Raw genomic sequence first — 21,720 nt, 5'->3', positions numbered from 1 at the left:
AAATTTGCATATACATGTATTTGCACAGATCCAATCAAACGTCAAGGTGCCGACACAATTCCAGGATTCAAAGCGGAATACCAACCAGTGTTTCGGCTGTAACTAATACCCACAGCCCAAGGAAGTGGAAGGGAGGGCGCTTTATCTTTGGAACAGATAACATTTAAAACCAGTGTGAGGTTTTAAGCAGACAGCATATAGCAGCACAGGTCAGGTCACTTGTTCTTGTTACAGCTGAAGTGTGTCAAGCAAGTAGAATGGATTAAGGGCGGACAAGCCATGCTGTCATGTACCATTCAGTTCAATAGGGCATCTGTTTATGCATAGTGTTGAATAATTAATTATTTGTAGAATGTGCCACAGTGTGTGCCTGATAAACAGGATCTCGGCACATTTTCATGGTAGATGCGTGACCAATTTCGGATCATATCAAGGTTACCTGGCGAAGCCTATGGCCATATTGAGATAAGAAGCTACGCTAACATCAATGCTTGTATCTTATTTCGTGGTCTCGGTGCTGTTTCAAAGACTTCTCTCTAGGTTTCTTTTGAGAACATCAGCTGGCCAGTGACCACGTACTGTAAAAGCAAAATGCATTGCTTGTTAAAATCATATCAAATCAAAGCGTAATGATTATTCAAAATCTCTTTCTTTTTTTTCCTTCCTTGAAATACAGTTAATGAAAGTGGAGGAAGGGAAATGGAACAGAGGTGAGTGAAAGAATATATTAAAGCCTGAATGGAGAGATAGAGGAAAAATATTCCTCATTCGCAGCCTTCAGAATGTGTTATTAGGGAATGATTTCAACAGGCTCTTAGTAGCTCTCATTAGATGGTGTATCAAACCAGAACAAAACTCACTTCTCCTAACTATGTGGAGGAAGTGGATTGGAAAATTAAATGGGGAGAGGAGAGTGAGGGAGCAGTCTCTGCCACGCTCTTGTCACCGTGCCCCTGCTCCCACTAACAAGTCCGCTCAGTCGACTCGCGCTGAAAGTCATTCACATGGTCTTTAATTTCACTTCATTGATTGGAATTTAAAGCCCCGGAATATAGCAAGGAAGACATTAAGATTATCTGTTCCCTAAACCGTGTGGTGAACATTTGTTTTTAAATTGTGGTACAGTATGGAGGAAAAACCTTGTCTTTTGAGTTTGCAAGCCCCTAAAACTTCAGAAACTTTAGAAACTGAGCTCGCACACGCTGCAGGGTACTATACGAGTGCCTGCAGTTTTTCTAAAGGAGTATATATTTATATACAGCATGCTGCAGATCAATAAAAGTAACATTTCATTAATCTTGACATGCTGTTCCTGCTTGATGCCAGATGCTGGGGACACAAGCTGTCGAAACAATAGACAAGCTCTTCAGTGCTTACTTTCCCCTTCCCCGTTTTTCTTTGTTTGCACTTCCAAAGACAGCATTACATCTGTCAGCAAGATATGATTTACATAAACATCAAACTATTCTTCTGAGTATCTGTCAGGGGAACTCTTGAGACTTGCAAAATATTAGCATTTCAAGGTTTGCATTTACACTATGTTCATATCTATTTTGCATATACTATTTTTGTTTTTAATTCACACTTATGTGGTTGCTTATTTCTCGGACCAAAGCCAAAGTGTTGAGATTTTAGGCATGGAGTTTCTGGGTCATTAATTTGCAATGCCAGCTCTTGAGCCTGTGAAACAAACAAGTGAGAAACGGCTGTAAATACTGGATAGAAACAGTCCATAACTTGGCATCTTGTGCGGCAAGATGCAAGCAAAAACATTCCAAATCAGGCTCCATCCAGCAGGTGATAAGAAAATCAATCAAGAAAAGAAACATAAACAGTATTTCAATTCACTTCACTCAGCAACTGCATGCAATCACATCTTGAAATGGAAATTACACGTTGGACAAGTGGCATGGCTATTTTATGGATTACTTTTCCCACTGATTGTATACCACTCATGTAGTCCGACAGCCTCTGCATGATGGAATTGCTGTTAACGACAACTGTATGGAAATGTTGTCATGTTTGTCCATGGTATGTATTTTAGAGCGTAGACTTGTGTGTGCTCGTGTTAAATCCAGTGTTGTGTGGACAGTTTTGTCTCTTTCACCTGTGAAAGAGACACAACTGCCACTCTTGATGCCATTTGGATGATTAGTTGTTGTTGCTAAACAGAGCTGAGCACCGGCCTGGAATTACAGTCATACAGGGCGAAGGCAATGACCGGGCCTGATGGATTTTTTTAAAAGAAGAGAAAAAAATTCTGTGTTTCTGTAAACAGCTAATCTGCGCCTATTTATAAAACCTTCTCCTTTTTGCTATCTAGATCTATTTTAATTTTCCTCTGTGTTAACTCTATTTGCATGTTCACACAGCCCCGATACCTAACACCAACACTTCACCCTTTTTTTTTCTCGTGTCGATTGAAAAAGCCGTTCCGCATAAATATTCGAGGGCTCAAAGTAATAGCTAGAACCAGAGCTGACCTCCTCTTGGACCCAACACGATGTGGTCTCCTGAACTTATATCTTAAACATTATACTTCACGTACTGTATACATCAATATTGCCTTTGTACATGGTATTTTACTTTGCTCGGGTGTAAGGATCGATACTCTATGAATTTTTAAGCGCATCTTAGCTTCGGGGGTTTGCCTGTAACCTGTGACAATCTCATTTGTGCCTTCAGTCCTCTTCATCGCTCTGAACTAAGTTTGAAGCGCTGAACTTATCTTGACAGGACACAGGCAGGTAATCCCTGGTGTGTCCAGCAGAATCAGAATTATAATGTGAAATGTCATTGAAGACATTTATATTTTCGTGCTTTGTGTAAACAAACCGTCTTTCTCCCGACTTCATTTGTGATTTCAAACAAATTGCTTTCTAGATGGGATAGTGTAGACATTCTTACGCATGGCTCCGATGTGTTCACTCTATAGACTCCCTCAGCTCTGTGCTGTGTTTTGAGTATTATTCCAGGCCCGAGGATGGATCTGTACAAACTCCTGGCTCTTCTGTCAGTAATAGAAAATCTGTGGAGCAGAGGGCTTGATTCAGTTTTACATTGTTCCATTCTTGCTGAATGAGAAGTGAACAGTGTACAGTGATAAATTGCAGGTAGAGGCTTTGCAGAGTATCAGGATTTCAATAGCGGACTTGAGGTGAACTCTTCCGGTAAAGCCTTCTCACTGCTGACCACGGCACATGAGATTTAAATAAAGTTTATGTGCTGTAACAGTTCAGACAGCAACTGGCACGCCTGTGATGTATTTTCGACTAACACCAACTTACACAGACTACATAATTGGCTGCTTTGCATTTTCTGGATGTGTTCGACTTTTTTCTATTTCTAGCTGACATCCTCAGCTGGCTTTTTTTCCCCTTTTTTTTCTTTTTTTTATTGAGTTTTTTAACATGCTGAACGTGTGCAGGGAACATTGCTCTCCACTCCACACATTGCTTTGGCTGCGGTGGAGGTGTTCAGCTGAGCAGTATGACCTTCTGGGATTCACTACTCTGAATTGACATGAGGCATCACTTGCTGCTGCTGTGAAGTACCTTCAGTTTAGAAGAAAACAACAACTTTAGATTGCTTTAATTCTATTGAAAATCTTTCATCTGATTTTTTTTTTTTAGATAGACTTTAACCTGAACCAAGGATATGAAATTATTACAGCATTTTTCATCAGTGGAAAATGTCAAAAAACATCACATTTTTAAACTAAATACATATTAAATGTGTAGTCTGTATATGGCTTTAAGATAAGGAATTATATGGAAATGAAGCAGGCCATAATTAATCAAATTAATTAAAAAATGTAATTCGGTTGTTGCAGTGTTTCATGGAAAAGCCCTCCAGGTTTCTCCAGGCGTTGGCAGGTGAACCTGTTCATTTTTTTGGAATTAAGGCCAAGAGCTTTTTGCCCCTGATTTCAAAAGCTATGGGACAGGAGCTCGAGATGAGTGATTTAAATATTTCTGATGTTGTGCCCAAATTTGAGAGTTAAGCCGCGGCGCGGCATGCTTCTGAATGCGAATAATTTTGCCTTGATATGGATTTTGGTGGCATTTAAAGGAAACATCAACGCAGTGAGTCTGTTTTGTGGTGTTGGGCCACTGAGAGTTAGAGGAGAAGAACTTCCAGAGCAGCTGAAAGACTGAATTTAGAAAAGTCTCATTTCTAGGAGCTGCAGTAGAAAACTTTTTTTTTTTTTTTTTACATAAAAGATGAACAAAAGCATGGCTCAGCATGCAGCATGAGTACTGTAGAACTGGTGTCTGAAGTCTGGATGGGAAAGCAGTCTGAAATTTTGGGTAAAACCTACTTTTATACTTTTTAGGGTGAGCAATAAAATGATCATCACTTGGGCAGAATAACGAATTTCGGATTGTTTAGAGGAAACAATATAGCCTACATACCGAATACTGAAATTAATAGACTACAGTACTGGCAAGTTTTTGCCCTTAAATTGCAATACTGTATGTAAGAACTCCTGTTGAGGGAAACAAATGGAAAGCAGCATATCGCCACAGTAACCACTAACTGCTGCTCACAATACTCTGTGCTGTAGGTGTCTATGGCTGTAGATACTAACGTTAGCTTAGTTAGCCTTGCAGCTAGTGGCCCTAAGCTGACGCGAGTCTCCTCAGAGCTCAGAGAAACAGGAAGTGTTGGTGTTTTTTACGCTGCGAGCAATGGAGGCCAATTTGACGACAGGGGAGGTGAATTTGTGACCCAATCGGCAGAATACATTTCGGTAAGAACGTTTCTGCAAACCAGATAAATTAAACGTTTCTGTGTTGTTACTATACATGTAACTATACATTTTTGAAGGCTTTGATTTTCAAATTTTCTGTGTTTCTGCTTTTTCATCATTTTCAGTTGCCACGACAGTCGGCACAAAAATCCACCTGCTTTTGATGCAGGTGTCCTCACAAGTACCCGCTGGTGTGACTCGAACTGTAATCGGCAGCCGTGTTGGCTTTAATAACGCCACCTCTGTCCTCTCCACCTCCTGATGCGGAAGTCAGCTAATGAGCTTTTCATGTGAACGTGATATGCCACATTTGGTACAAATGTCAACGTTGGACCTATCTGTGGTTTGCAGAAACGTTAACTGTTAACATTATATTGTGGCGACTGGGCTGGAATTAGCCGCTCTGACCTGGACTCTGACTCCAGGGATGACAAAGATGGCAAGTCGTAGACAGGACTGACATGAAGTGTGAGAGGAGCGAGAGGTCGGAAAAGCAGCATCTAGACGACCAAGACATTTTTGGGTGAGTTTAGCAAGGCAATTAAACGTGTCTTAGCTCGATGAAAAAGATCAACTTTTTTCTGTTTGATGAGGAAATTAGTGGTGAGAGTATATCCTTTCTTGACATTTTGTGAGTTTATTTTGTATATTAATAGACTATAAAAGCAGAGAGAGCTTGTGAAGCATAGAAAACTGCCTGCCTGCATAAATCTCTACAGCACAACACATACATTACAGACCTGATTAGATAGGTTAGTTAGAAGACCCCTATTAAAAATGTGGACTCCTACCACATTACCAGTTCAATAATAAGTTCAATAAATGTCTTTCATATGTACTATATATTTATACTTGTTCTATCGTCTTTGAATCACTGATCTATTGTTTTTTAACAAATTTGTGTGTTGCTGTTTCAGTAAATTGTAATTTGAAAAGACCTGGTTTGATCTGAGGAAATCCAAGTTGTCAAAAATCTGGCTGTTATACAAAAACACTGTTCAGTTTTGGAGATGGATGTGTTTGAAGCTCGTGCAGAGACATCACGGTCAGGTAGTCGGAGTCTTCCGTCGGAACTTAAGTACTTTGATTTTGGGACAATGGACTTCATTGGCGTCGTCAAAAATAAGATCCACCTCTCAGAAATTGATGCAGTCTGAATTTCCTGTGACAGATGATTTCTCGTCCTTATCATCAGCTCAACCTTTTTAAAGTTTCCTTGGCAGAGAGAGGTAATACGCGTTGGGATGGGTTGGACTATAATCCCTGTGGATACAGTGAATCTACATTGGCAAAAGGACAATAGTAATGATATTCACCTAATCTCCCTTGACAGATTCAGGACATGCTTTTCATTAACACAAAAGTGGATAAGAGAGCAATAAGCACTGTTTCAGAGTTTACCTAAATCCTTTCAAGCTAACTGAGATTCACATTCTGCTGTCGCCTGTCTCTGTCTGCTCGGGCTTAAGCCAATGCAGGTACCATATTTGCAGAGCTCTTTGACATACTTTTGCAGCTGTATTTTTCAAGGTGTGACTACAAACAATAGCAGGGACAAAGCTAATTTCACGGCTGGCCATGTAGACTACGCAGAGCTGTTAGAATAAGGAAGATGCATGTAAGTAGATGCCTCTATTTTTGTACTTTGCTGACTGCTTTTGACATTCAGTGTGAATGAGAAAAAAAGGGTTAGATAAAATATTTACTGTTAAGAGGCTGCAGAGAGCTTCACTAGTTCAAAAGAATTTCATGTTTGCTAATGTGCTTAGAAAAAAAAACATCTACAGTATATGATCTAAATGCTCAGGGGGGTGACACCCGTTCCGAAGGACCGCCATTCCGACGGTCCGCCATTCCGACCGGGTTATGGTTAAGGTTAGGGTTTCAGGTTCGGAATGGCGACCTTTTTTCAAAAATAATTAAGGGCCGACATTCCGAAACATGAAAGTGAACGTTCCCTTCGGAATGCCGCCCTGGACCCAAATGCTCATGCAGTTGAAATATTAAACCAAAAGCAATATAGACATATTGAGACAAAAAAAACAATCCTGAACTGGTCATCTCATCAGATTAAGATCTTACACAACTGAAATTAAAACACACAGGTTTCAGTGTGCAAAGCATATCTGTTTTGTCAACAGCGCCCTTTCTTGTCTGGAAATGAAACATCAGATTGTGCTGTCAATCATTTTTGTGAAAAACTGTTTTTGAAACACTGCCTATCTCATTTGATAAAGAAACTTTTCATTTCTTGATGTCGGGAGGTAAGAATCGGAGGGATCTCTGAGGAATTTCTCTCTCTTTTTTTTTTAAACAAAGTGAAAGTGAGTGTCAGTGGAGTTTCCATTCAGATTGCAAAGGAGGTAAGAAGAGGGAGGATAGCACTTATTTTTCTTTTTAATTAGCTTCATCTGAGGAATTATCCAGCACTAATATAATGGCCCGATTCATCTCCCACACCATCTGGTGTGAGAGCGGTGTACCTCTGGAGCTGATTGCTTTCCCCCGGTGCTGTGTCGGGGTAATAGGCTGTTCAAAGGCTGCTCTGGGCTCGGACAGCTGAGCAGAGGTGGGGCAGGAGCAGCTGGCCTCGGCGCCGTCACCTGCTGCCTGTCAGAGGGCTTTCGAATACGGTTTATCCATGCCCTAAGTGTATGTATCTATGTGTGCGTATATGTGTGTGCAACGTACTTGAGAGTCAACTTCAGGCAGAACACGAATTTCATCCTCTTCCTGAGGTACACTGGAGCGAGAGGGAGAGAGAGAGAGAGAGTGCACATCATTAGGACTCTCGTGAACATCTGGGATGGGTGAGACAGGTGACAAATAAGCAGTAGTGTCTGGAGATGATAGTACTTCAGTTAGTTTGCACTTCTGCACCTCATGTCAAGTGACACAGCCAAGAAGACATATAATTTGCTGTATATAAATTGCTTTTTGGTAAGCGGTTCACCAGCCTGGCTCTTGGTTATATTCCAAACACTCGAGGTCTATCTTAACATCCACACCTTGTTTTTAATCATGTCATTTTCACTGACGTTTTGGTTCAAATGCTATATTTGCTGCAATGGCAGGGGTTTTATTTGACACTGACAACATCTGGTTTGCCCAGAGTCCTCCACCACAGCGTCTCCGCACCGCTGACACCTGTTGACTGTGACCAGCTTTCAGTCAACAAACTTGTGGTGTGAATCTAGTTTACTACAGCTTAGAGGAGGATAAGGCTTCTTGTGGTTACTGAATAAAAAGCTGGTAATAATGATGTTGCTGAAGTCGCACTACTGTATATTTTAATATCAACAATGGAAAAGATTATCAAGTGCAATGAGAAAGGTGTTAGACCAACAAAGAATTATCACCTGATACTGCAGGTTTTCAGCAGCAGGTTTTCTGCGAGAAAAAAGAGCTCTTATGAGCCCACAGTACAATACTTGCTCAGCACTTACAGTAACAGCAGATGTTACAAACATTACACAATGAAGCATTTAGCAACTAAAAAGCTGACTGCTTCCCCAGGGAGTTTGGGGAGACCAAAACTGTGACAAAAGGAGAGTGGATATTGGAAATATTGTCAAGTCATCTGAAATCAACACATTCTCAATCCCTGCTCGTCAAATGCAGAAGCTTGGTCAGTGGCCCTTAGTTTCAAACTATGACACTCTACTTATCCCTCAGGTGCCAGTTTTGTATGTAATGACCTCAGTGGTCTAGTTAGTAGTTAGGTACCAGCATCACTCTAAGAAGTGCAAGGCTGCAGACCAGGCTGCTGTATTTGACGCATTAAAATGAGAATGTTCTGTCTGAAACCCGTTGTTATGGATCCCAGCAGCTTTCTTGCAAAGACTATATCTTTTTTATATGACCTTGACAGCTTCATGGTCCTGGAATTAAGTGCTTACGTGAATCATTAAGTTTTTCCGTGGGAGAAGGCAAGAAAAGGCTTTCAAAAAACTGAATAACTCTGACAGTGATTTTTTTGTGGCCTTGGTTGTCCAATGGACAACAAGAGGGACAGAGATCAGTGGGGCTTCTGCAGCTGAGTGCCTGTTCTCGGTTGTATTTCGGTGTCAATACACCTCTTGGTGCCCCGTAAGAGGGATGGAGGTCAGTGGGCCATGAGGAATTTACTGTTTAATCATGCTACAAATGAGACAATAATTTGCTAGCTAGTGTGCTATTGCTGAACTGTATAGTGGCTGTCTGATGTTAGAGGGTTGTGTCTGGGTTTTTCTTACAGTTGCTTTTTGAAGCTGGTAAAGCGGATTGTGAGCTGTAGGTTCCCTGGTAACACGCCGACCACTGCCGCAGCGGCAGTGTCTCTGGGCTCGTTAGGTAGGGTGGACAGGCCCGGCTGCAGTTTTGTTTTAGCGCCATAGCAACCACAAGAAAACGGAGCCGCTTCTTTCCTCAGGCTGTGAGATCCCTCAATTCATACTCATTAGAGTAGCTGCAGGAGACAACAGACCCCCCAAAAAGACAATCACTGGCTAAATGACTGAGCTGATAACAGCAGCTAACATTAGCTTGCTTATATGTATTGCAAACATCCCACACAAGTTCTGAGAACACTTTTGGGACACTGAGCACCCTTCTTTTCTCATACCTTTCCACACCTGTCAGCTGTTTGGATTGCTGTGAACTGCATCCCTGTTGAAACATGACTGGGTGATTACATATAGCTGCTCTTTACTGATCTTAATTCAGTACAACAAAGAGGCCTACTTGTAATATCTACCGTAGAGAAAACGTGCAATATACGTGAAGACACGTTGACTGAACAATTTTAAGTGCAAGAAGAGTGTGTGCATGTGTGCGTTAGTGTGTGTGTGAGTGTGTGTGAGTGTGAGAGAGAGTGTCTGTGTAGAGGGGGAGGAGTGTGAAGACGGGAGGGTGGGGGTTATTGAGGGTATCTTATCTAACAGTTGAGCAGCTTTATGGCTCCTAATAGGCACCCTGTCGGATTGAATTGTAAATATGGAGCACCATTGTGCATTCAGAGGTGTGTACATCCTCTGCTTCATTTACCCGATGCTAAGTCATGACCAACCTGTTTATTACACCGTGCAATCCACAATTAAAATGAAGAGAAGCTCAAAAGCAAAAAGCCATTTACCTAAGCCAAAGCCACACTTACACAGCAGACACAAATTTCAGTGTTACTTGAAAACTTTCCATGCATGGAGCACATTATCATTTGATTTCCATCCAGAGTTCTCAATTAAAATTATACAGAGGTTGCATTTCATTACCTGAGCTCGGGGCAATTTGCAGGCCATTAAGCTTCTACCTGTATCAGTGGAGATGTTTTCGAGGTGAACATCTGGGGTTGAGGAGGCAGAGCATGAAATGAAATGCCCCTGGCTCTCTGCTCTGCCTTTTGTCCAAAAAGGGCCAAGGGTATTAGAACGCCATGCATAGTAAAGAGCGTGTTTCTACGGGCTGCAACAAATTGGTCTGGGATCTGAATGGAAATAGAAAATCGACCATGAATGTTGGATACCAAGTTTGTCATGCAGCCACCAAAAATATTCCAGTATGTAGCACTGTGTGGTATTTTAGTGGCTGGATGCAGGAATTATACTGGAGTTGGTTTTCATTATTATTATTATTATTATTATTATTATTATTATTATTATTATTATTATTATTATTTAGTAAGAAGCTTGTCAGTTTGCCAGCATGCATTTAGCTTCAGAACACCTTGATCGTGTCACCAGTGAACATTTTTATTTGCTGTCTAAATCCTGAAGACCTGTAAAAATGCAAAGTGCTCCTTGCTGAATTCCCCATAAGGGAACAAAAATCTCTATAAAACTGTAATTGATTTCTGTACCAAGCAATAATAAAGACTTACCATGAAGAAACTACACTTATGAGACCTTTTAGGAATCAGACCTCATTATACCTCAGATCTAATGTTCCTCTTCATGATTGATTAAAAAAACAAACTGCAATTTTGTTGCCTAATGATATAATGTAATTTGGTCGGTAATGTAATAAAAACTGCATCTTGCGACGATGATTCTCAGGAATTCTCTGATCAAGACTTGATATGTATTCCTTGTGCATATTTAGCTCGGTGTGAGGTGAGACTGAAATATGCCCACAGACTGCAGTGGTAGGTAAAAATAATCATATCAGATTTTCGTTTCAAGTGATTTAAATGCCACAGTGGTGTAGGTTGCATGAACTTCTTGGAAATAAAAAAATGGTATTCTTGTAATGCCTCGCCATGTTTATAGAAATTCATTAACCTGATGTGGATGTTTGGCCTCAATTTCAACGAAAGCACAATGTAATTTTTTTGAAGATGTAAGCTGTGATGCATTTTCTTGCCATCAGTGGCTGACGGTATTTCTCAGGTTTACTGACTGTTAGGGCAATGGTGTATTCATGTAGTACAGTGCCTCTACATGATCCGAATAATTAGTACTGCATGCTGAGGTTTGGTAATCACTATTATGGGCGAGATCATACGAATGGATTAGAACAATTGAGCAATAATCTCAATATTTCATAGCATTTGATTTTGCATTTCTCATTACATTTGACAGCCTGCTGTCACATTTGAATTTCATCGACTGGTTTCCTTGATGTAAGAAGCAATATCTATGCAAAGAGCTGTTTTATCAAGTGTTACTGTGCTTACTATAGAGTGCCACCGTTTAATCTTCTATACTTAAAAGAAGTAAAAAAGAATAAAAAGCCAGTCTAATGTGTTTCATGGGAAAAAAATAGAGAAAAAAATTATCAAAACCCCGTAGCAAAAACCCACACTTAGTGCAGGGCAGCTTTGGTGCGTCTCTTTTCACACTGTTGTGAATAATAACATTTCTTTGTTGGGGATTATAGGTCCTTGCTACAGGGTGTTCCAAATAATTTTGCTTGTGACAGCCTGAAATGGCTTTCAGTTTGTCAAATAACTGCAGAGTCGCTGTCTAAGTCATGCAGTGAGCGTTCAAAGATCACTTTCCTCAACACTGCGGAGCGGCAGCGTTAAGAGAGCCCCAACACAAACTAGCTTTTCATTTCTGTTATCATCCTCCAACAGTATGGGGATCTCACTGGAGATTTGTGTGGTACAAGTTGTATTCTAGATGATATGCAGTAATCAGGCCCTTTGAGTCTCCTTCTGTCTCTCTCTCTCTCGCTCATGGTCTCTCCAGTCTGTCTCTCCCTCTTTCCCCTGCCCTCACTAAAGCTGGTGAGCACTCAAGTTTTGCAGTGTTTTAGCATTACATCATTCCACATGGCACACTATTAAGCTTCTGGGAACTGGGAAGACAGCCCGGGCCTTCAGATTTGTCATAGCATTGAGCTCCATTGTTGCACTGAACAGATGAATCGCATGCTGACCAAACAGGCACTAAGCTAGGAGAAATAATTAATGCATCGTCCTCTTTATTTCCCTCTAATACGGCACATGGACGGTGGTGACGCTGCGTCTAGTTGTCTAGATTTCGTCCCTTTTGTGTCAACATTGGGGACACATATTTATTCTGCGAGGGACAAGGCCTCCATCCAGCTATCCCTCCATCTGCCCATATGATATTCCATCCAGGTACGATGTCATGGCGACGCTTAGTTATGCAGTGGAATTTATTGTCTGCACTGCGGCAGATTACCATTGCTTAACATGCCACACAGGAGACTTAAAGAGGCAGCACCTTTCGCAGTGTTGCATCCTGCTGGCAACTATGTTGAAAAGCCTGAGGCATGCTGGGAAGCCTGGTCTTTATGCATGGTTTCCTATGCAGTGAAGGACATGAGGCATACAGTACAGTGCAGGAGAAGAGAAGGGGGGGGGGGACTTAACATTAAAATGTGACATGTACATTCATTTTTTTATCTTGTTTTTTCGTTGGTTTAATTTCTGTTTTTAGTTTGGTTTTCATTCTATTATTTTCTTTTTTCTCAAAGATGTGGTGCCATATTGCATCATGTATTAACTTGAGCCTACGTTGCCATTTTGCGCTTGACTATTGAAATTATTCTCACTAAAAGCCGGCTCAGATGCTCTACTCACTCGAGAATTTCGCACACTAAAATGTGATGTGCTTTGGGGCAATCAGGAGAAATGATCAGGTGTTGAAACCCACTATGTACAAGGTCAATATCTTGTATTCATTTCACTCAAAGCAGCCTTCATAGCTGCTAACTTGATATGTTTTAGTATTCCATCCAACTCCATTCTCTAACAAAATACAGATACAGCCTAAATAATTTAACACCTCTGCACGTCAAACAGGGGTATCAGGCATGAGCCTCAGGATGAATTTGAAGGGAAAGTTCTTTACCAAGCTAAAGGCTATGTAACAAAAGACTTAGGCTACTCTGAGTACAACAGATTTTCCTGCAAAAGAATGTGTAGTGAGATGGGAATTAATCTTTTCAAGTTGTTATCTGCATGCATATACTTTCAGATTCAGACACGAGGCTATAGGAGGATAAGAAAGGTTCAGCTTTTGTCCACCGTGGGCAATCCTCCTGGCAATATGGCTGCCATGTGGGTTTTGGCCCGTGCGATGCTGATTTCCTGGGGTGAAGCAAGAAACAAAATGTTCTAGAAATTGATTAAATCAACTCTGGTGTGTCTTTGTTCAGATCCCATCTGTAGGTAGTTATGGACTATCGCCTACAGCTGAAACACTGAAGCAAGTGAAGTGTTGGGTTTTGCAATTCACTTCATTGTACTTGCGCATTGTTATTACTTTAGAGCTTTCATTTTCTTGTCGTGTCGTTTCATCCCCGTGCATGGGTTACATCCGTATTGTCTTCAGTGATTTGAAATAGGTTTGACCTAACCTGTCTTTCTCTGGGGGATTTTTTTGAATTAAGGACATTACTATAGGATATGTATGAAGTATTTTAAGTGATTTAAAGATTAAAGTAATTTGTTTTGTTTTTACATCGATTTCCATTTGCTTTCTCTAATCACTTGTGTCCAGCTGGGCTTTCCTGGGCAAAATCCCTTGCTGCACAGGAAGTAATATACTGTTTTCTTTATACTGTAAACAGAGGAAGAAGAGGTTAGTATTAAAGCAGTTTTGGCCACTATGGCTGAAAGAAAAGAAAACAACACCGGCTTTTACGCCCATTACAACCTTCATAATCAAAAGCAGTCTCAGGGAAGTGATGCACAAAACACATCAGGCTGGTACCTACGATGATGCCAGAGAAAAAAGTCACTAAAGTCTGGTAAATGTTACGACTTAAATAGTGTTTCACAACAAACTTTTACTGTCTCAAAGATGTGTTGGCACAAGACATGTTGATAAGAAGCCAGACAAGTTCACTTACCTGGTGTTATAATCAATAAATATGGAAATATTTCAGTTACAGTCGGACATAAAGCGTCAAAGCAGATAAAAACAGGTTTACAGAATGTTGCTTTTTTTTGTATTGAGCCTCTCTGATACTATAGTAGCAAAATATTTCAGTAACCAATCTTTGAATAACATCTCATTAAGAGCAGATTTAAAGATATAATATGTAAGATTTCTGCATTAAAAATGCCTAAAACCACCCGACATTTGATATGTATTATGTTGAGTTGTGTTCTCACGTTATCCTAAATGTTTCAGACCCAGAGAACAAAGGCTTTACCTCAACATTACCTCATCCGTGAATGCGTGTGTGTCAAATTTTCAACAGTGAATTTTTGCCTCGCTTAGCTGCCAGATCGTTTATGTTCATTCTCAAGTCAACCTCTCATTGAACTCTGCACTCACCATCACTCAGGTAAAACCACTTTGTGATCCCAAAAGTATAAAAAAAGTATTCTCTGGGCTCTCTTCTCAGCGGTAAATGGCTCAGAATCAGAGCAGAATCCGATGCGACTTTGGTTGTTTATTCCTCCAGGAGGTCTGACTCAGAGCTGGCCGGCTATGAGAAGATCAGAGCCGCTATGAACGCTCCCCCCGGCCTTCTCCACACATCACACAACGTCTGATGTTATGTTTGCAGCAATGATATATATCGGGCATTTAACATTAATATTTTCCAGTTTAACAATATTCATTAACTGGATTTTTTTTTTAGGGTGTTCAGAGATCTTCTCTTGATTTTACAAGAGGAAGAAAAATCTCTCAAGAAGCAAGAACTCAGCAAAGCTATAGTGTTGTCTAGTTTGAGGATCTGCCTGTGTGCCTTCAAGCAGTCCTGCACATTTCACAGGGAATCACACCTGAGCACAGACAGAATAGACAAGTAGAAAGCAATATATAGTATAAACCAATAACAACGGAGCCAGTTTTCTCTGCAATTATTTTATGTAAGACAATAACACACAGTGGATTTAGTGTGGTAAATACTTAAGATTTATGTGATCATATTTGCATATTCCTCCCTATACCTTATTTTATGATGGCTATGAGAGCTCAACACATCGCAGCTGAAGAAAACACAAACCAAGAAACACATTCACCAATCTGACAACAAATACACAGAGACACGCTGCAAATACAGACAGTTAGGCTAGTTCAAAGACGTATGAAAATCCTGCAAGTCACAGCAACAACAAAATAGAACCAGCTTTATTCGAGCTACTTGAAATATGTGATCAATACTTTGCTTTAGCTACTCAGCACCTCAAGACTCCACAGCCGCACATGAAGCCTTCTGTGCTCGACACTTGGAAGAAATACAAAGTGAAACGATTTAACAAGCAGCCGGCCAACAGTTAAGAAGTATTTACTGACCAGTAACAGCGAGATTAACAGCACTCTAGAGATCCCTCCTGACGACAAAGCCGTGGCTTTCAAACACCTATCAACTGTGAACAAAACCCAGGTGAGTCCTTTACATAGGCTACCGGTGGCTAAAGTTAATAAGCCAGCTGAGTGGACACAGCATGGAGTGTTGAGACAATTTCTGGGTCACTAGGAGTCACATTTATCCTCATGTGGTTGAGGCTAGCGGCTTCCCCACACCTCCTTACCTTTAAGTAATGTGCTGCAGCTTGGTCCAGACCGGCGTAAGATTTAATTACAGGAGTTGTTTAATTATTTCTTATTTTGTTTCAAAATGTACATATTTAATGTACAACTCCTTATTCTTCACACAAGTCAGTTATTAGTTGTTTTCCATGTTGAAAACCTTGCATTAAGATGCTAACTGTCGGCTATTTGCTGGGTTTGTCTTAGATAGCCTAGCTAGCCATGTTACCTGCTTACCTCTGCTGGCTTGTCTTCTAGCATTCAGGACTAATTAACTTTATTAAATAATTACCCTTGACATGCTGAGAATTGTACTCAGGTTACTAGCTTAGTGCCTGTTTACAAGCAACAGCTACTAACTTTGACATTGAAGACTAAAACTGTAAGGTTACTTTTTTTTAGGTTACTGTAAGAACTATAAAATACCACTGATGAAACTACCAGAGTTGTTCAACATTAACAAAACATTTTATCAGACTTTACTGACTCTAAATGATCTTTTAAGCTAACCCTTAACACTGTGAATCGCTTATGCTAATTGCTAATGCTTGTCTCTCATGCTCAATAGCGCTAACTGCCTAGATACTAATCGTTAACACTTGAACTAGCCTGTGAACCGCTAATGCCAGCCATTAATGCTTCCAGCTTTACATCTAAACTCAAATTCACTGACCAAGTTAGACATTTAGTGTTCGCAAGACTTTATTCTGTCCCTGAAGCCTTTAGCGCTTTCTTACCTGTGCAAAACGTATTTATGACATTACTCACTGTTTACACTCGTCTGGCCTCAGCGTCGCCAGATGGGAAATGCTATAACTATCGCGCCAGAAGGTTAAAATTATCGCATTTTGTGGAGATGGTTGTACACGAGTAATAATGTGTCATTTTACAGAACATGTCTTTAAATAAATTTTTGACACACCTACAAATCTACCTGTATTGTTCCTGCTTGTGTTCTGAATGAAAACAGTTAAGGCCACAAGCTAAGCTAATTAGATACACAACTGTACCATTTATGAGTAGTAGACACATTTATTAGTTTTAGTTTGCCCTGGAAATTTCCATTGTGTTGTGTTGGACTTTTTTTGTTTTCTGTGTTTGCAGTAGACAACATTTCCCTCATTTTCACTGTGTTTCCATAATATTCTCACCCTGCAACCTTCAGACCACCAACATGTCTGTATATGCTGACCCAAAGCTTGCACAGCGGTGGACATTTTTTGGGTCCTCATCCTTTCCAAGGCTCTCCATTATGGCTCTGGATGACAGATGTAGATACGGCAGTGCTCTCCCTCAGGCTCTAAAGCATGAGGCCTAACCTTCCTTCCAACAGAAGTAATGGTCCACACCTTTAATTGTCGTGGGCTGTTCATCTTCACTAACAATAGCAGTAAGCAATGGGTCTGGGAGAGAAAGGCAGTCGTGTCTGACAAAGGAAGTGATTTAGCTCCGGAGGCAATTCGTAAGCGGGGCGTTGCAGGGGCAGCAGTAATGTGTGGAGAGAGAGATCATATGGGGTAAGAGGCGTAGCAGACACAATAGTGGGACACAAGCGACACTGTGTGTTTTTCCTCCCGTTGCAAAGATTTATCTGGAAAAAGAGGCAGTAAAATGTATATTGTGTGCGTCCTTCATGGAGCGAGAGCTTGTGTTATTGAAGTGGACATGATGTTCACTGAATTATGGATGCTGCGGATTCTTAGGAAGTAAGTTGGACAAGAGCAACTTTTTTTTTCGTCACGGCTGTATCAGTCAGAAAACAAACAGCAGATCTCATTTAAAGAAATGCGATGTTTGTGGGAAGGTGATATTTTTCAGGTTTTGATGCTTCCTCATTATTCCATTTGATGTCAAAACATCATTTGATGCTCAACTTTCAAAAGTCTGCTCTTGCTTCTGTATTTCTTTATTCCACCCAGCCTTCTTCTAAAGAGGCAAAACTGCTGCGAAAAAAAACCCCTGCTATTGATGGGTCACTAGTTTACTGTCTGAATTAGACACATAACATAAGGAACAGACAAGTGTAGTTACCAAATTAAAGCGTGTTTCCTGGGAAAGTTGAGGCCCATTAAAATGATAGATTGCGTGGTGTGTGCAAAGGGATGCTTTACACCCACCAAACAGTCTAATTGCATTCATTCCTGTAAGAAGTCCACAAATGTTGAATCTAGAATCTCGGGCGTATTGGCAGCAAGCTGCTAGACAGCAGATGACTAGCTTCAAACGAGTAGCGAGGGGGAGGGATGTAAAATCTTGACAAACAGTGAGAGCCAGTGTCCACATCATCTCTCGCCCCTGACAGGCTTCCCCATGCATGAATTCAAAGCTGGTAAAAACCATGGCTGGATTCATTTTGATCTGACATCCATCATGTAGATCAGTGTTGTGGTTTCACTGTACTGTGTCCACGATAAGATGTTTTGGCAATCGGCCCATGACATCTGTTAAAGCCAGTCAAGAGAAACTGGGACCAATTTGGCATTTCTGTCACAAGTTGTTATTGTTGGCTTTCGGCTTTGAACACTGTTCATTCACGTTAAAAGAGAAAGTATCCATGAATTGTCGTAATTGATCTGCATGTTTAAAAAGGCATATTATATACTGTATATGAAGCTTATCACATTCATGATCATTTTTAAGGTTGAAATTTGCCTTCCTGTTGCATCAGATTGTCTTATTCTGTAACGTGTTAGGATGATTTTTTCCCCCCTTCTGCTGTTTCTATACCCAAGAGAGGGTTTGCAAATTGGAAAATTGGGAGGGACTGCAGTTTGTGTTCTCTTTTCATTTGTCAGTAGAACCAGAAAAAGCCTCGCAGCCAGTTGCCGGGGGGTAAATGGGTTTTGTGTACTAGTTTAAAACCATTAAGAAATAAACTACACGATTGGCTGCAATATTAATGATGATGTGAGATGCAGACTAGGCACGTGTCTAAGAGTCAGGGACTCTTTGATGGTTAAAACAAAACAGCCTGTGGTGCGCTCATCCAATCAAACGCGAGTCTTGTATTCTCTCGATACTGACAGTGATATTCAACCATGCAGGGATTCGGTTCGCAGCATTGTCCGAACCCGCGTCGAATACCGGCTTCATAGCTGAGTTATTGAATTACAGATAAACTGCCCGCAGTATTTCTGCACCAGATTGTATGGCTGAAGCATGGCGGCATGTGTGTGGAAGGCGTTAGGCAGATGGGATGTGTCTGATATCTCTCACTCAACATAATGAGACGGGAATGCGCTTCACCAATCTTAGGGCCCGTCTGATGGCAAGAGACACAGTGCCCACTCATACGGGAGGGATCTTTCCCCTCTTCAAAGATAATGAGATGACAATTTATTCAACTATCATTAGATAGAGACAGGGTGTGGGGGGGAGGATGGAGGGAGAAACATTCTACAGTACTTGTCTGCTGCCTTTGATCAGACGAGAAAAGCAACTGTCATTCTTTGTATCAGCGCCGGACTCATGAAAGCGCAGCTAACTACTTTATCACCGTCAGTGTCACTTAAAGGCTAGAGTTTGTAGTGTACTTCCTCGAGTAAGCAGGGGATTTCTCAAGTTCACCTGGATTGTTAAAGCTGAGCAGGAAGCGGCTGGATGCTGTCCTGCTGCCTGTGTGATATGTTAAATCTTTGTGTCTCTCTGAAGTCGCTCGCTTGACAAAAAAATGTTGCGGTGTAAAATCAATTTGCCATCACCTGGGAAGAGACGACAACATTTTGCCTGACATGGCGCTCCATTGCAAGATGTCAAAAGTGCCATGTTAACAGGCTTATTTAAGCAGGCTTGACGAGACAATCTTATTCTAAGTTGACAGTTTGTTGTGGCACTTGTGGAGGGATCCATCTTGTCTTTTGTCCCCGTGGTGAAGATGATCCCTTGCATGCTGTTTCTTCTTCTGCCTTTTTTTTAAAATTCTCAGTCTTTCTCTGAACGCAGTGTTTTGACAAATAAAACATCAAAATCCTTTTCTTTTTTTTTCAGGCATTCTTCAGTGAGCATTAGGCCAACTGATCTGTAGTTCTGAAGTTTTGAGACGGTATTTTGACAGCAAACAATTATGCAGTGTTATCATTTATCTGGCAGAAGAAAACGTGTTTGGTGAAATCCACAATTCTGTGCTTGTAACATTTTGTCTTTGTAATAATGCAACAATTTGTGAAAACTTTCATTCTTCCTAAAACAGAAAAAAAAAATACAGTTTATATTATATAATTAAGCAACCTGGTGCACGTACGGCATGTCACCTCTACGGGCAATCGATATACATTGTTTGCAACTCGTGCTGAGCTGTTGCATCTTTCTCTCATCACTATCTGTTCACTGTCACGAAAAGAAAGAATAAAATACGAGGGAGAGCTGCTCCCTCGCTCCTAAAAAAAAAAAAAACACACAATATGGAAAAGAAGGTCGGAGCAGAGCTTGAAAATGGAACAATCTGTCTACATTTGTCACACAATTATTGAGACTGTTCAAACTTTTGCGATGCCAAAATCCCTTTAAAACCTAACAAATCATCTCTCAAGTCAGAACTCATTTTCCTCGTGGGCTTCATGCCTCCCTTGAAAACTCTGCAAGATGCTCATTTGAAAAAGTAAGAGAGGGAGACGCCTTAACATCCAATTTCCCAACATTTCATCATCGTGTCTCAATAATTATGCAGGGTTATTAGCTCAAGTATTTGTCCTTGGCATTCTTAATGCCGGTTGACATTTATTATGAACAGTAATGCTATTGGAGATCTTTGATTTGCCGTTTGCGGTGGTTCAGTATGGTTTGGTATGTTCTCTGCAGTGCAACAGCACCCTCTCTTGATAATTTATGATAGGATTACATCACCATGAGCACAGCATGCAGAGTGCGAGCGTGTGGTACTGATGAAAACAGACGCAAACTCCCAAAGTGCTGAGATGAGCCATAAAGGAGGGCTGCATATTTAAATGCTTTGCTTGCATACTTTAATTACAGTTTCAGTACCTTGAGTTGATGTTATAATATATCAATTCCTTCCTTTTTTGAAAATGCTTTATCACATTCCCACTTCCTGTATTAGTTGAATGCACAAAATCTCATTTTTTAATCCTCCTTTGTAATTGTTTTTGGATTTAAAATGGTAAATCACTGAGGATTTGGATTTTATTCCAGTACATTTGTCATGGAAACAACTTTATATGTAACATTTTATAACAATGACCTGAAATGCCACATGCTAATTATTATCTTATTTATTACTATTGAACTGGGCCTGTTCTGTTGCTTGATTTACACACTCGTGGTGTGATGTGATGCAATGTGAGGGCATGTTTGTTAATTAGCGTGGTGGTAATCTCAGCATGTCATTGAAGGTGACTCAAACGTACACCATAGGAAAGTACGTTAAATTCCTGGGATTAAAGTCAAAGAAGAAGTGAGGATCCTCTTTTAAAGTCGTACAACAGTCGAGTGATTGAGATCATGTTAAATACCTAAGAGGGTTTAATAATAGGGGATAATCATAATAGGATTTCTGTATCGGAGTTGTTCAAGTTCAGCTAAATCAAGCAGCTTTGAGTTAAGTATGTGCTGACTTAACTTAAAATTATCAATTTTAATACTACCAAAAATTATACTTGTGTAAAAGTAAAGATATCATGTTAAATTATTATTTTGGTAAAAGTGAAAGTCACCCGTACTTACCCACCCGTAAAAGTCTTAAAATATCTGATATTTAATGTGAACATTAAATATCAGATTAAATTTAATGTGAACATTAAATATCAGATATTTTAAGACTTACTTTTACTTGTACTTTTGATACTCTTAAGTATATATGCCTCCAAATTGTACTTAAGTACAGTACTTGAGTAAATTTACTCAGTTACATTGCACCACTGATGATATAGAGTACATTTCTCTCTGGGCCCTTTGAGCCAGTATCAGTCGTGGAAACCTGACGACTTTGAGGTGGTGTACAGCATCATACTCTCACCACGTGATGCTCAGAGTTTAGATCGATGTGTGTCTCAAGCTGCGGTTGCAAGTCTATGG

This window comes from Pagrus major, chromosome 18, assembly GCF_040436345.1.
Source record: "Pagrus major chromosome 18, Pma_NU_1.0".
Taxonomy (NCBI): Eukaryota; Metazoa; Chordata; class Actinopteri; order Spariformes; family Sparidae; genus Pagrus; species Pagrus major.
The sequence above is the reverse complement of the archived record's forward strand: the minus strand, read 5'-3'. Positions refer to the sequence as shown.